At 47.4% G+C, this 15,620-nt stretch overlaps 1 pseudogene; it reads right to left on the minus strand.

Moving 5' to 3' along the window:
- Nucleotides 1-419: 419 nt before the first annotated feature.
- LOC142209869 (nicotinamide N-methyltransferase-like) lies at nt 420-13,497 on the minus strand (annotated as a pseudogene).
- Nucleotides 13,498-15,620: the final 2,123 nt, after the last annotated feature.

Consider the following 15,620-nt stretch of genomic DNA (forward strand, 5'->3'; position numbering starts at 1 on the left):
TATGGGCATTGCGTTCGCCTCTGCATGAAAAATGTGGAGAGAAAAGCATTGCAAGCAGCACTTTCCTCTTCGCATATTTCGCCCTTTTCGGGCAGAAACCAAACGGACCCCATTTAAGTCTATGGGATTCACGGGTTTCCTAAGGTAAACGCTTATGTATGTGGATGTGTGTGTAGATGTGAACCAAGCTTTAGGTCCCTATTTTCTACTATGTCTATGGACTATGTTTTTGCATCTTTTTTTAGCATTTAGCAAAGAATATTTATCTGTTCTTTCCATGCAGGGATATCTTTAAAAAAAAGACTCTTGCAATGCACAACCTTTGGAGATATGCATTGCTTAATCCTCTTGAAGTATTCCCACAATGGAAGGCTTAAGTATAATCCTACAATAGTCTGGTTTCTTCACTACATTTCTACCTAGAGCTCCTTCTCCTTATGAGCCAGAATGAATATGAAACCCTTATAGTCAGTAAGGTCGCTCGTAGCTGTTCTCTTATGGATCTTACATTCATGTATTATAAAACCTGCTCCTTCTAGAGATTTCCTGGCAAACTCCTCATCATTAGAGATGAGCGAACACTAAAATGTTCGAGGTTCGAAATTCGAATCGAACAGCCGCTCAATGTTCGTGTGTTCGAACGGGTTTCGAACCCCATTATAGTCTATGGGGAACAGATACTCGTTAAGGGGGAAACCCAAATCCGTGTCTGGAGGGTCACCAAGTCCACTATGACACCCCAGGAAATGATGCCAACACCTCTGGAATGACACTGGGACAGCAGGGGAAGCATGTCTGGGGGCATCTAACACACCAAAGACCCTCTATTACCCCAACATCACAGCCTAACAACTACACACTTTACACACTCAATACCACCTCTCTGACAGTAGGAAAACACCTTGAAACATGTGTATTTGGCACTTGCAGTGAGGAGAGCTTGTCACCAGCAGTGAATTTGGCCCTTGTAGTAAGTTGAGGTTGGCACCAACATTTGTTTTGAAAATCAGGGTGGATTGAGCCTCTAACCAGCAGAGTTTGGGCAAATTCATGGTGGAGGGAGCCTCTAAAAACCCCAGTTTGGACCAATTCATGGTGGAGGGAGCCTCTAACCAGCCCAGTTTGGACCAATTCATGGTGGAGGGAGCCTCTAACCAGCCCAGTTTGGGCAAATTCATGGTGGAGGGAGCCTCTAAAAACCCCAATTTGGACCAATTCATGGTGGAGGGAGCCTCTAAACAGCCCAGTTTGGGCAAATTCATGGTGGAGGGAGCCTCTAAAAACCCCAGTTTGGACCAATTCATGGTGGAGGGAGCCTCTAAAAACCCCAGTTTGGACCAATTCATGGTGGAGGGAGCCTCTAAAAACCCCAGTTTGGACCAATTCATGGTGGAGGGAGCCTCTAAACAGCCCAGTTTGGACCAATTCATGGTGGAGGGAGCCTCTAAAAACCCCAATTTGGACCAATTCATGGTGGAGGGAGCCTCTAACCAGCCCAGTTTGGACCAATTCATGGTGGAGGGAGCCTCTGACCAGCCCAGTTTGGACCAATTCATGGTGGAGGGAGCCTCTAAAAACCCCAATTTGGACCAATTCATGGTGGAGGGAGCCTCTAAACAGCCCAGTTTGGGCAAATTCATGGTGGAGGGAGCCTCTAAAAACCCCAGTTTGGACCAATTCATGGTGGAGGGAGCCTCTAAAAACCCCAGTTTGGACCAATTCATGGTGGAGGGAGCCTCTAAAAAACCCAGTTTGGACCAATTCATGGTGGAGGGAGCCTCTAAAAACCCCAGTTTGGACCAATTCATGCTGGAGGGAGCCTCTAAAAACCCCAGTTTGGACCAATTCATGCTGGAGGGAGCCTCTAAACAGCCCAGTTTGGGCAAATTCATGGTGGAGGGAGCCTCTAAAAACCCCAGTTTGGACCAATTCATGGTGGAGGGAGCCTCTAAAAACCCCAATTTGGACCAATTCATGGTGGAGGGAGCCTCTAAAAAGCCCAGTTTGGGCAAATTCATGGTGGAGGGAGCCTCTAAAAACCCCAGTTTGGACCAATTCATGGTGGAGGGAGCCTCTAAAAACCCCAGTTTGGACCAATTCATGGTGGAGGGAGCCTCTAAAAAACCCAGTTTGGACCAATTCATGGTGGAGGGAGCCTCTAAACAGCCCAGTTTGGGCAAATTCATGGTGGAGGGAGCCTCTAAAAACCCCAGTTTGGACCAATTCATGGTGGAGGGAGCCTCTAAAAAACCCAGTTTGGACCAATTCATGGTGGAGGGAGCCTCTAAACAGCCCAGTTTGGGCAAATTCATGGTGGAGGGAGCCTCTAAAAACCCCAGTTTGGACCAATTCATGGTGGAGGGAGCCTCTAAAAACCCCAGTTTGGACCAATTCATGCTGGAGGGAGCCTCTAAACAGCCCAGTTTGGGCAAATTCATGGTGGAGGGAGCCTCTAAAAACCCCAGTTTGGACCAATTCATGGTGGAGGGAGCCTCTAAAAACCCCAGTTTGGACCAATTCATGGTGGAGGGAGCCTCTAAAAAACCCAGTTTGGACCAATTCATGGTGGAGGGAGCCTCTAAACAGCCCAGTTTGGGCAAATTCATGGTGGAGGGAGCCTCTAAAAACCCCAGTTTGGACCAATTCATGGTGGAGGGAGCCTCTAAAAACCCCAGTTTGGACCAATTCATGGTGGAGGGAGCCTCTAAAAACCCCAGTTTGGACCAATTCATGGTGGAGGGAGCCTCTAAAAACCCCAGTTTGGACCAATTCATGGTGGAGGGAGCCTCTAAACAGCCCAGTTTGGACCAATTCATGGTGGAGGGAGCCTCTAAAAACCCCAATTTGGACCAATTCATGGTGGAGGGAGCCTCTAACCAGCCCAGTTTGGACCAATTCATGGTGGAGGGAGCCTCTAACCAGCCCAGTTTGGACCAATTCATGCTGGAGGGAGCCTCTAAACAGCCCAGTTTGGGCAAATTCATGGTGGAGGGAGCCTCTAAAAACCCCAGTTTGGACCAATTCATGGTGGAGGGAGCCTCTAAAAACCCCAGTTTGGACCAATTCATGGTGGAGGGAGCCTCTAAAAAACCCAGTTTGGACCAATTCATGGTGGAGGGAGCCTCTAAACAGCCCAGTTTGGGCAAATTCATGGTGGAGGGAGCCTCTAAAAACCCCAGTTTGGACCAATTCATGGTGGAGGGAGCCTCTAAAAACCCCAGTTTGGACCAATTCATGGTGGAGGGAGCCTCTAAAAACCCCAGTTTGGACCAATTCATGGTGGAGGGAGCCTCTAAAAACCCCAGTTTGGACCAATTCATGGTGGAGGGAGCCTCTAAACAGCCCAGTTTGGACCAATTCATGGTGGAGGGAGCCTCTAAAAACCCCAATTTGGACCAATTCATGGTGGAGGGAGCCTCTAACCAGCCCAGTTTGGACCAATTCATGGTGGAGGGAGCCTCTAACCAGCCCAGTTTGGACCAATTCATGCTGGAGGGAGCCTCTAAACAGCCCAGTTTGGGCAAATTCATGGTGGAGGGAGCCTCTAAAAACCCCAGTTTGGACCAATTCATGGTGGAGGGAGCCTCTAAAAACCCCAGTTTGGACCAATTCATGGTGGAGGGAGCCTCTAAAAACCCCAGTTTGGACCAATTCATGGTGGAGGGAGCCTCTAAAAACCCCAGTTTGGACCAATTCATGCTGGAGGGAGCCTCTAAACAGCCCAGTTTGGGCAAATTCATGGTGGAGGGAGCCTCTAAAAACCCCAGTTTGGACCAATTCATGGTGGAGGGAGCCTCTAAAAACCCCAGTTTGGACCAATTCATGGTGGAGGGAGCCTCTAAAAAACCCAGTTTGGACCAATTCATGGTGGAGGGAGCCTCTAAACAGCCCAGTTTGGGCAAATTCATGGTGGAGGGAGCCTCTAAAAACCCCAGTTTGGACCAATTCATGGTGGAGGGAGCCTCTAAAAACCCCAGTTTGGACCAATTCATGGTGGAGGGAGCCTCTAAAAACCCCAGTTTGGACCAATTCATGGTGGAGGGAGCCTCTAAAAACCCCAGTTTGGACCAATTCATGGTGGAGGGAGCCTCTAAACAGCCCAGTTTGGACCAATTCATGGTGGAGGGAGCCTCTAAAAACCCCAATTTGGACCAATTCATGGTGGAGGGAGCCTCTAACCAGCCCAGTTTGGACCAATTCATGGTGGAGGGAGCCTCTAACCAGCCCAGTTTGGACCAATTCATGCTGGAGGGAGCCTCTAAACAGCCCAGTTTGGGCAAATTCATGGTGGAGGGAGCCTCTAAAAACCCCAGTTTGGACCAATTCATGGTGGAGGGAGCCTCTAAAAACCCCAGTTTGGACCAATTCATGGTGGAGGGAGCCTCTAAAAACCCCAGTTTGGACCAATTCATGGTGGAGGGAGCCTCTAAAAACCCCAGTTTGGACCAATTCATGGTGGAGGGAGCCTCTAAAAAACCCAGTTTGGACCAATTCATGGTGGAGGGAGCCTCTAAACAGCCCAGTTTGGGCAAATTCATGGTGGAGGGAGCCTCTAAAAACCCCAGTTTGGACCAATTCATGGTGGAGGGAGCCTCTAAAAACCCCAGTTTGGACCAATTCATGGTGGAGGGAGCCTCTAAAAACCCCAGTTTGGACCAATTCATGGTGGAGGGAGCCTCTAAAAACCCCAGTTTGGACCAATTCATGGTGGAGGGAGCCTCTAAACAGCCCAGTTTGGACCAATTCATGGTGGAGGGAGCCTCTAAAAACCCCAATTTGGACCAATTCATGGTGGAGGGAGCCTCTAACCAGCCCAGTTTGGACCAATTCATGGTGGAGGGAGCCTCTAACCAGCCCAGTTTGGACCAATTCATGGTGGAGGGAGCCTCTAAAAACCCCAGTTTGGACCAATTCATGGTGGAGGGAGCCTCTAAAAAACCCAGTTTGGACCAATTCATGGTGGAGGGAGCCTCTAAACAGCCCAGTTTGGGCAAATTCATGGTGGAGGGAGCCTCTAAAAACCCCAGTTTGGACCAATTCATGGTGGAGGGAGCCTCTAAAAACCCCAGTTTGGACCAATTCATGGTGGAGGGAGCCTCTAAAAAACCCAGTTTGGACCAATTCATGGTGGAGGGAGCCTCTAAAAACCCCAGTTTGGACCAATTCATGGTGGAGGGAGCCTCTAAAAAACCCAGTTTGGACCAATTCATGGTGGAGGGAGCCTCTAAACAGCTCAGTTTGGGCAAATTCATGGTGGAGGGAGCCTCTAACCAGCCCAGTTTGGACCAATTCATGGTGGAGGGAGCCTCTAAAAACCCCAGTTTGGACCAATTCATGGTGGAGGGAGCCTCTAAACAGCCCAGTTTGGACCAATTCATGGTGGAGGGAGCCTCTAAAAACCCCAATTTGGACCAATTCATGGTGGAGGGAGCCTCTAACCAGCCCAGTTTGGACCAATTCATGGTGGAGGGAGCCTCTAACCAGCCCAGTTTGGGCAAATTCATGGTGGAGGGAGCCTCTAAAAACCCCAATTTGGACCAATTCATGGTGGAGGGAGCCTCTAAACAGCCCAGTTTTGGCAAATTCATGGTGGAGGGAGCCTCTAAAAACCCCAGTTTGGACCAATTCATGGTGGAGGGAGCCTCTAACCAGCCCAGTTTGGGCAAATTCATGGTGGAGGGAGCCTCTAACCAGCAGAGTTGTGGGAAAGCAGGGTGGAGGGAGCCTCTAACCAGCAGAGTTGGGGGAAATCATGTTGGAGGGAGCCTAGTATTAGCAGAATTGTGCAACGCTTATGGTGGATGAGTATGAGGATGCGGAGGAATTGGAGTGGTTGAGTACAGACATGGAGTTTCATGTTGGGGTGCTTTACACAGGTGGGCACAAAAATGAAGGCTCTATCCAGTGGTGGTTCATTTTTATCAAAGTGAGCCGGTCGGCACTCTCAGCTGACAGACGGGTGCGCTTGTCAGTGATGATGCCACCGGCTGCACTGAACACCCTCTCAGATAGGACGCTGGCGGCAGGACAGGACAGCACCTCCAAGGCATATAGGGCAAGTTCAAGCCACAGGTCCAACTTCGACACCCAATACGTGTAGGGCGCAGAGGGGTCGGAGAGGACAGGGCTGTGGTCGGAAAGGTATTCCCGCAACATGCGCCTATACTTCTCACGCCTGGTGACACTAGGACCCTCTGTGGCGGCACTTTGGCGAGGGGGTGCCATCAAGGTGTCCCAGACCTTAGACAGTGTGCCCCTCGTTTGTGTGGACCGGTGAGAACTTGGTCGCCTACTGGAGGAACTGTCCTCCCTGCCGCCAACGTCACACGCTGGAAACATCTCCATCATATTCTGCACCAATTGCCTGTGGCAAGCATTGATGCGATTGGCCCTCCCCTCTACCGGAATAAAAGACGAGATGTTGTTTTTATACCGGGGGTCAAGGATAGCAAAGATCCAGTACTGGTTGTCCTCCATGATTTTGACAATACGCTTGTCGGTTGTAAAGCACCCCAACATGAACTCAGCCATGTCTGCCACAGTGTTAGTTGGCATGACTCCTCTGGCCCCACCGGAAAGTTCAATCTCCATTTCCTCCTCATCCTCCATGTCTACCCATCCGCGCTGCAACAATGGGACGATTCGAAGTTGCCCGGAAGCCTCCTGTATCACCATCACATCATCGGACAACTCTTCTTCCTCCTCCTCCTCCTCCTCCTCCATTAAACGCAGTGAAGCGGACAGATGTGTGGACCTACTCTCCAGCTGTGACGGATCGGATGCTATCCCTAACTCCTCTGTGTGATCTGAGTTATCCCTGATGTCAATCAGGGATTCTCTTAGAACACACAAGAGCGGGATTGTAAGGCTCACCATCGCATCCTCAGAGCTCACCCTCCTTGTGGACTCCTCAAACACCCGTAGGATGTCACAAAGGTCTCTCATCCGTGGCCACTCATGGATGAGAAACTGAGGCAGCTGACTTTGTGGCACCCTAGGGTTTTGTAGCTGGTATTCCATCAAAGGTCTCTGCTGCTCAACCACTCTATTCAACATCTGAAACGTTGAGTTCCAGCGTGTGGGGACGTCGCACAAAAGCCGGTGTTGTGGCACATGCAGGCGTTGCTGGAGAGATTTTAAGCTAGCAGCGGCTACTGTCGACTTGCGAAAGTGGGCGCACATGCGCCGCACTTTCACCAGTAGCTCTGGAACATTGGGGTAGCTCTTTAGGAAACGTTGCACCACTAGGTTGAAGACGTGGGCCAGGCATGGAACATGTTGGAGTCCGGCAAGCTCCAGAGCTGCTACCAGGTTCCGGCCGTTATCACAAACGACCATGCCTGGGCCCAGGTGCAGCGGCTCAAACCATATTGCCGTCTCATCGAGGAGGGCATCCCTCACCTCGGAGGCAGTGTGCTGTCTGTCCCCCAAGCTGATCAGCTTCAGCACAGCCTGCTGACGTCTACCAACGCCAGTGCTGCAACGTTTCCAACTCGTAGCTGGGGTCAATCTAACAGCGGAGGAGGAGGCGGTGGCGGAGGAGGAGGCGGTGGCGGAGGAGGAGGCGGTAGAGGAGGAGGAGGAGGGGGGTGTTCTTCTCGTGTCCCTGCCAGGAATGTTAGGCGGGGAGACGAGGTACACCGGGCCAGTTTGGGAAGCAGTCCCAGCCTCAACTACATTCACCCAGTGTGCCGTCAGTGAAATGTAGCGTCCCTGTCCGCATGCACTTGTCCACGCGTCGGTGGTCAAGTGGACCTTTGTGCAAAGCGCGGAACTAAGGGCCCGCCTGATGTTGAGTGACACGTGCTGGTGCAAGGCGGGGACGGCACACCGGGAGAAGTAGTGACGGCTAGGGACGGCATAGCGAGGTGCCGCAGTTGCCATCAGGTCCAGGAAGGCGGGAGTTTCAACAAGCCGGAACGCCAACATCTCCTGTGCCAGCAGTTTAGCGATGTTGGCGTTCAAGGCTTGCGTGTGTGGGTGGTTAGCAGTGTATTTCTGCCGCCGCTCCAATGTCTGAGAGATGGTGGGTTGTTGTAAAGAAGCGCCTGATGGTGCCTTTGATGGTGCAGGAGAAGGAGATAAGACAGGAACAGGGGAGGATGAGGGAGAAGTCAACAAAGTGGCGGAGGCAGATGAAGTAGTGTCCTGGCTCGTCCTCTGGAGTGCATCGCCAGCACAGTCAGCAGTGGCAGTGGCAGAGGCAGAGGCAGTGGCAGAGGCAGTGGCAGTGGCGTGAACGGCAGGCGGCCTTTGTCCTGCCGTTGCTGCCTGCCACTGATTCCAGTGCTTGGATTCCAAATGACGGCGCATTGAAGTGGTGGACAGGTTGCTCTTCTCAGAGCCCCTAATCAATTTCGAGAGGCAAATTGTGCAGACAACACTATATCTGTCCTCGGCGCATTCCTTGAAAAAACTCCACACCTTCGAGAAACGTGCCCTCGAGGTGGGAGTTTTTCGGGGCTGGGTACGAACTGGAACATCTTGGGAGATTCCGGGTGTGGCCTGGCTTCGCCTAAGCTGCTGACCTCTGCCTCTGCCTCTAGCTACCCTTTTTGGTGCTGCACTTGCCTCAACATCCACACTACTTTCCCCGCTTGACATCCCCCCTGTCCAGGTCGGGTCAGTGTCCTCATCATCCACCACTTCCTCTTCCAACTCCTGTCTCATCTCCTCCTCCCGCACAATGCGCCGGTCAACTGGATGCCCTGACGGCAACTGCGTCACATCATCGTCGATGAGGGTGGGTTGCTGGTCATCCACCACCAAATCGAACGGAGATGGAGGAGACTCTAGTGTTTGAGCATCTGGACACAGATGCTCCTCTGTTAGGTTCGTGGAATCGTGACGTGGAGAGGCAGGTTGAGGGACAATGAAAGGAGCGGAGAACAGCTCTGGGGAGCAGGAACAGTTGGGGTTATTGTTCTGTGAAGCTTGGGAATTTTGGGAGGAAGGAGGACAAGACTGTTGGGTAATAGGAGGAGAGGAGGCAGAGTCTGACTGGCTGCTGGACAATGTGCTGTAAGCGTTCTCTGACAGCCATTGCAAGACCTGTTCCTGGTTCTCGGGCCTACTAAGGTTTGTACCCTGCAGTTTAGTTAATGTGGCAAGCAACCCTGGCACTGTGGAGTGGCGCAATGCTTGCTGCCCCACAGGAGTAGGCACGGGACGCCCTGTGGCTTCACTGCTACCTTGCTCCCCAGAACCATTCCCCCGACCTCGCCCACGGCCTCGTCCATGTCCCTTTCCGGGAGCCTTGCGCATTTTGAATTCCCAGTTAGAAATTGGCACTATATACCAGTAGCAAAAATTGTGGGTGCACGTAACCCCAATATATTCTTTGAATTCCCAGTCAGACAATGGCACTATATACCAGTAGCAAGAAATGAGGGTATTTATAACCCCAATATATTCTTTGAATTACCAGTCAGAAACTGGCACTATATGGCAGTAGCAAGAAATGAGGGTATTTATAACCCCAATATATTCTTTGAATTCCCAGTCAGACAATGGCACTGTATACCAGTAGTAAAAAATGTGGGTGCATGTAACCCCAATATATTCTTTGAATTACCAGTCAGAAACTGGCACTGTATACCAGTAGTAAAAATTGTGGGTGCACGTAACCCCAATATATTCTTTGAATTCCCAGTCAGAAACTGGCACTATATGGCAGTAGCAAGAAATGAGGGTATTTATAACCCCAATATATTCTTTGAATTCCCAGTCAGAAACTGGCACTGTATACCAGTAGTAAAAATTGTGGGTGCACGTAACCCCAATATATTCTTTGAATTCCCAGTCAGAAACTGGCACTGTATACCAGTAGTAAAAATTGTGGGTGCACGTAACCCCAATATATTCTTTGAATTCCCAGTCAGAAACTGGCACTATATGGCAGTAGCAAGAAATGAGGGTATGTATAACCCCAATATATTCTTTGAATTCCCAGTCAGACAATGGCACTGTATACCAGTAGTAAAAATTGTGGGTGCACGTAACCCCAATATATTCTTTGAATTACCAGTCAGAAACTGGCACTATATGGCAGTAGCAAGAAATGAGGGTATTTATAACCCCAATATATTCTTTGAATTCCCAGTCAGAAACTGGCACTGTATACCAGTAGTGAAAATTGTGGGTGCACGTAACCCCAATATATTCTTTGAATTCCCAGTCAGAAACTGGCACTGTATACTAGTAGTAAAAATTGTGGGTGCACGTAACCCCAATATATTCTTTGAATTCCCAGTCAGACAATGGCACTATATGGCAGTAGCAAAAATAGTGGGTGTATATAGCCCCAATTCTATTGCTAGGGGACTTGCAGGGTATTTCTGGGGTGAAGGTGGGGGGGCACACCGTTGGAACGGGTATCGGGGGTATATATCGGGTATACGGGAATACACTGACAGTGTATTCCATTCAGGATCCTGGGAAAGCTGGGTTGCGGCGATTGAGCCCGTCAGTGCCACGTTACACTGACAAGCTTCTCCCTGGAATTTAGCTCTTACAAGAGCTGTTGGTTGTCTTCTCCTTCCTATCCTAGCCTGTCCCTGCCTACCCAGAATCTAAGCCCTAGCTAGCTGGACGGAAACCTCCGTCCTCGGTGAATTGCAAGCTCAGAATGACGCGAACCTGGGCGGCGCTGTTCTTTTAAATTAGAGGTCACATGTTTTCGGCAGCCAATGGGTTTTGCCTACTTTTCTCAACGTCACCGGTGTCGTAGTTCCTGTCCCACCTACCCTGCGCTGTTATTGGAGCAAAAAAGGCGCCAGGGAAGGTGGGAGGGGAATCGAGTAATGGCGCACTTTACCACGCGGTGTTCGATTCGATTCGAACATGCCGAACAGCCTAATATCCGATCGAACATGAGTTCGATAGAACACTGTTCGCTCATCTCTACTCATCATAGCTAAACACATGGAACTTGTCTTTCCCAATCATGTAATATGTCATACCCAAACACCCAAGTAATATGAAGTGTCCTCCAGGTTTCAGTAATCCTGAGAACTTCCTGAGATATCTGATGTAGTCATCTTGGTCCTTGCTGATAAACTCTATGAGCCAAGTACTGATGATACAATCGGCCGGAGGTAAAACTATCGGCTCGGTCATATTTTCTTTCTCGAGGTCACATTTCATGACATGTTGTATTGCTGATCTCACTTTTACTTCTTTGTCCTCTAACTGGAGACTGTAAGAAATGGAAGAAGTGAAGAAAGTGATTGTCCCATATCACACATATTTGGTGCGGCCATGACTCTTGCAATGCATGCAACAAAATGAAAACAATATTTATATTAATTACTGAATTGGACAAATATATATGGTGCAATTGTTTTATTTCATTATTATTATTATTATTATTTTTTTTACATTTACCTAGGGTCTAAAGCTATTTAGCCTCCTTAATATCCCACTTTTGCCATAATCTGGCATTCATAAATCACCCTGTAAAGATCTGTCTCAGGTTGAAGTCTTTGCTATTAGGTGGGGGAAGAAGAACAAAAGTTCCTGCTCTGCTTGTATATAGTTTCTTCAATAAATAAAGAAGTCTGTGCTGTGTATACATGAGCATTGGGTGGTTCTTTTGCTTTGAGAATGACATGGCTGTACTACACCATCAGGCTTCAGAGACATGTCCAGCAGGATAATAGTTGGGTGGTCACATCTTGGTGTAGTCTGTGTGTGGTTATTACAGTAGAAGATAAACTACCTAAACATTCCCTAGATCGGTCTCCATATGTTCTGTAAGACAATGACAATGGATTTTCCTTAATAGTTGGACAAATACTTCACCTTTTTCCTTCTATGTCCACGTGATGTTTTGCAGCATGACCTCAATGAAAGGCTCCGGTACGTTTGTCCGTCCATCTTTTCAGCTCCATGATACATCTGTCTTTGACCTTCAGTACTATGATGTCTTTGAAACACTCACAGGCCGAATACAGATGATGAATCAGGGAACTATGGCTGAGGTCAATCAAGATGTCTCCTTTAATATGGCCTGCAGAGAAATCCAAATATTGAAACAACCAACATGAGACCATAATACAGTATATATTGTAGGTAGAGATGAGTGAGTAGTATTCAATCGAGTAGGTATTCAATCGAATACTACTGTATTCGAAATACTCATACTCGATCGAGTACCACTCGCTATTCGAATGGAAAAATTTGATGCAGAACCAGCGTTGATTGGCCGAATGCTATACAGTTGGCCAATCAACGCTGGTTCTTCTCCTACCTTTAGAAGTCTTCTCCTCGCTACGTCCCCGCGGCGTCTTCCGGCTCTGAATTCACTCTGCCAGGCATCGGGCCTGGGCAGAGCAATTGCGCATGCGCTACAAGAAAATGGCTGCTTTGACTGTAAGCGGCCATTTTCTTGTAGTGCGGGCATGCGCAGTCAGCTCTGCCCAGGCCCGATGCCTGGCAGAGTGAATTCAGAGCCGGAAGACGCCGCGGGGACGCTGCACGGAGAAGACTTCTCGGAGAATCCAGCCCGACCCTCACTCGTGGACTTGGTAAGTTCAATTTGATCGAATGTTGCCTACCCCTGAAACGAGCATTTTTCCCCCATGGACTATAATAGGATTCGATATTCGATTCGAGTAGTCAAATATTGAGGGGCTACTCGAAGCGAATATTGAATATCGAGTATTTAACTACTCGCTCATCTCTAATTGTAGGTAATAACATAGGTCTATACCATCTCCAGAAAATATGGAAATATTCTAAAATATACAAAAAGAAAATAAATAAATACATTAATAAATAAACAAAAAAAATCACTAAATAAACAATCCCAAACTGTTTTGTAGGACAAGATTTACTACCAATATCCTATTAGTACATAAAAAAAATAAGGCCAGGGCGCCACCTAGAATCAGCCTGCTCACAGATTTATTTCCTGACCTTTCCCCCCTTTAGCCTTTAAAGTGTAACTAAATATTCAACTTAAGATTTTCTGGCAGTAGATGAATCATTAAGACATTGTGTTATATACCTTATCTTCACATTTTGTTTCCATTGTGTGAAATCCTGCATTTGTTCATGACACTAGATCACAGTTCAGACAATAGAGTATCATAAGACACTAAGGCTACAGTTGTATCTCTATTAGATCCAGAGATATCACTGGTTGAAAACACAGTCAGGATTGGGGTATTTCGATGTAGCTTCTTCCAATTCTGACTGTGTTTTCAACCAGTGACATCTCTGGGGGGAAAAAAAAACAGAACTGCAATCTTATCTGAGGAGAGATCAGAACCTTCTCTGTCCATCTGACCCCTTCGGTTGTCCCTTCTTATCTTCTATATCTCTAAATACATACATACTGGCTGAGAAAGCTTTTGTAAGGCTTTTTATGGGAAATAACAAGGTGTCCTCTCCAAAGACCATTGCAGCTTTACCTGAAAAATAATCTTCCAGTAATTTTCTGGAGTCATGATCATGTAGATGATAGCGCTTATAAGTACAGGGATCCATCGTGTAGTCTTGGGATTCCTTCTAGACTGGTGCACAAGGTCTGTAGAGAAGTGCTTGGGATCTCTGTACATTAGTAGGATAGTTACATTTACTTATCCCATCATGTGTTATTATATTCATGAGCCAGTCATGGGGAGAGAAAGTCACACGGGAAAGAAATGATTGTTACTTAAATAAATAAGTTTGTTTCTTTTTAATTTGTTTTTTGTATTATTATTAACATCATGTGATTATATCCATCATGAGCAAATGGCCGCTTGTGCAATATGAAGATCTTCATGTTGTGCGGACATTGCCACTGTATCCACATGATCAGCAGCAGAAGGACAAGTTCCCGATGTAACGGCCCCGCTAAATCTATCTTGGATCTGAAAATGTTAATCCCCATTCTGATTTTTTTTACAGCTTCCCAGTACACTTCACAAAAAAAAAAAAATTAAACAGTTCCATTAGTAAATAAATTTGTCTAGTTAAAAACTCCCCCTCATAAAGTAACAACAAAGACAACAATAAGATAGTTATGGCTTTTGTAAGGCAGAGAGTAAAAAACACAAAAATGGCTTCGGAACAAACGGCTCCTGGAAAAAAAAAAACTGAACGGCTCCCATTGATTTCAACGGCAGCCATCTTTTTGGTCAAGATTTTGAGGTGGATACAGCCTCAAAATCCTGACCAAAGTACCCCATGTGAACTCATGTGCCTTTTCTTTGTCCCGGGTACCAACTCTCCTTTCCCATTATGTAGGGATCTAGGCTTCAGACCATAGATTTTTCAGTATGTATTTCAGGGGATTTGTTATGCTTTCACTGCCCACCTGCCATTCTTTATCCATTTTAACCCTTTCACAACATCCATTTTATACAGCAGACACCCAGTGCTATTGTCGGCGATCAGTTCCCGTACCGATCACAGGCATTAACCATTCAGGCACCTCGTCAAAGCTGACCGAGGTGCCATTTTACCAGGGGATCGTATGCAAGCTTTGGGGCCACTGTACCATTGTCATGACAGCCCGGAGATTTGTGAAGGCTCCCAGGCCTGAAGGTATGAAGGTAGATTATTTCTATCACAGGCTACTCTATGTTACCTACAACTGAAATGCCGGTATTTTGCAATGCATTGGAATTAGCATGCATTAACATTAGCATTGGAATACATTGTATTAGTATTAATATGCAATACATCTGCGTATGTATTCCACATGGAGACCCTCCGAACGGAATACAAGCGCAACTGCAAGCACTGGGCTGTAAAAGCACACGGACCCCATAGACTATAATGGGGTCCGTGTGCTTGCCGCACACTGCCCAATGATCGCGGACATTAACCCCTCTGGTGCCTCAGTCAAGCACCGAAGCACCATTTCCCCGGCAGCTCGTGGGCATCACCATTTTCCCGGCAATTGCCTGCACCTGGAGCAAGCCCCAGGCTTGGATTCCTGTAGCCATGACTGCAGGGAAGCCTTGTATAGGCTCCCTGGCTTGTCATTCACTGGATTCTATTGCAGGCTACTCTATGTAGCCTGCAATAGAAGAGCCTTTTTTTTTTTTTTTGCAATGCATTGAAATGTATTAGCGATCCCCTGAGGTGTTTTCGGACACAGAAATACCTAATGTGTATGTTTCACAATATTTAAGTACTTTTATATGTGTTCTAGGGAAAGGGGGGGTGATTTGAACTTTTATTATGTTTAACTTTTTTTGCATTTTTTTTCACTGTTTTGCATCTGATAAAAAATTTGGATAAAAAGTCATCAAAGCAATAATGATTCCCCATAATAGTAGAACTAAAAAGTACACCTGATGGCAAAAAAAAGACGCCCTATGCATTCTTGGTTACAGAAGCCTAAAAAAGTTACAGGTGTCAGAATATGACGACTTTTAGAAAAAAAAATTTTTTTGCCACAGTTTAGATTTTTTTTTGCAGATTGTGAGTCCCATATAGGGATCACAATGTACTTTTTTTTCCTATCAGTTTGTAGAATTGGAGGAAGTCCATGCAAACACGGGGAGAACATACAAATTCCTTGCAGATGTTGTTACTGGTGGGATTCGAACCCAGGACTCCAGTACTGCAAGTCTGCAGTGCTAAACCACCAAGCTACCATATTACCCTGCAGCTTTGGGTTT

Source organism: Leptodactylus fuscus, chromosome 6, assembly GCF_031893055.1.
Source record: "Leptodactylus fuscus isolate aLepFus1 chromosome 6, aLepFus1.hap2, whole genome shotgun sequence".
Taxonomy (NCBI): domain Eukaryota; kingdom Metazoa; phylum Chordata; class Amphibia; order Anura; family Leptodactylidae; genus Leptodactylus; species Leptodactylus fuscus.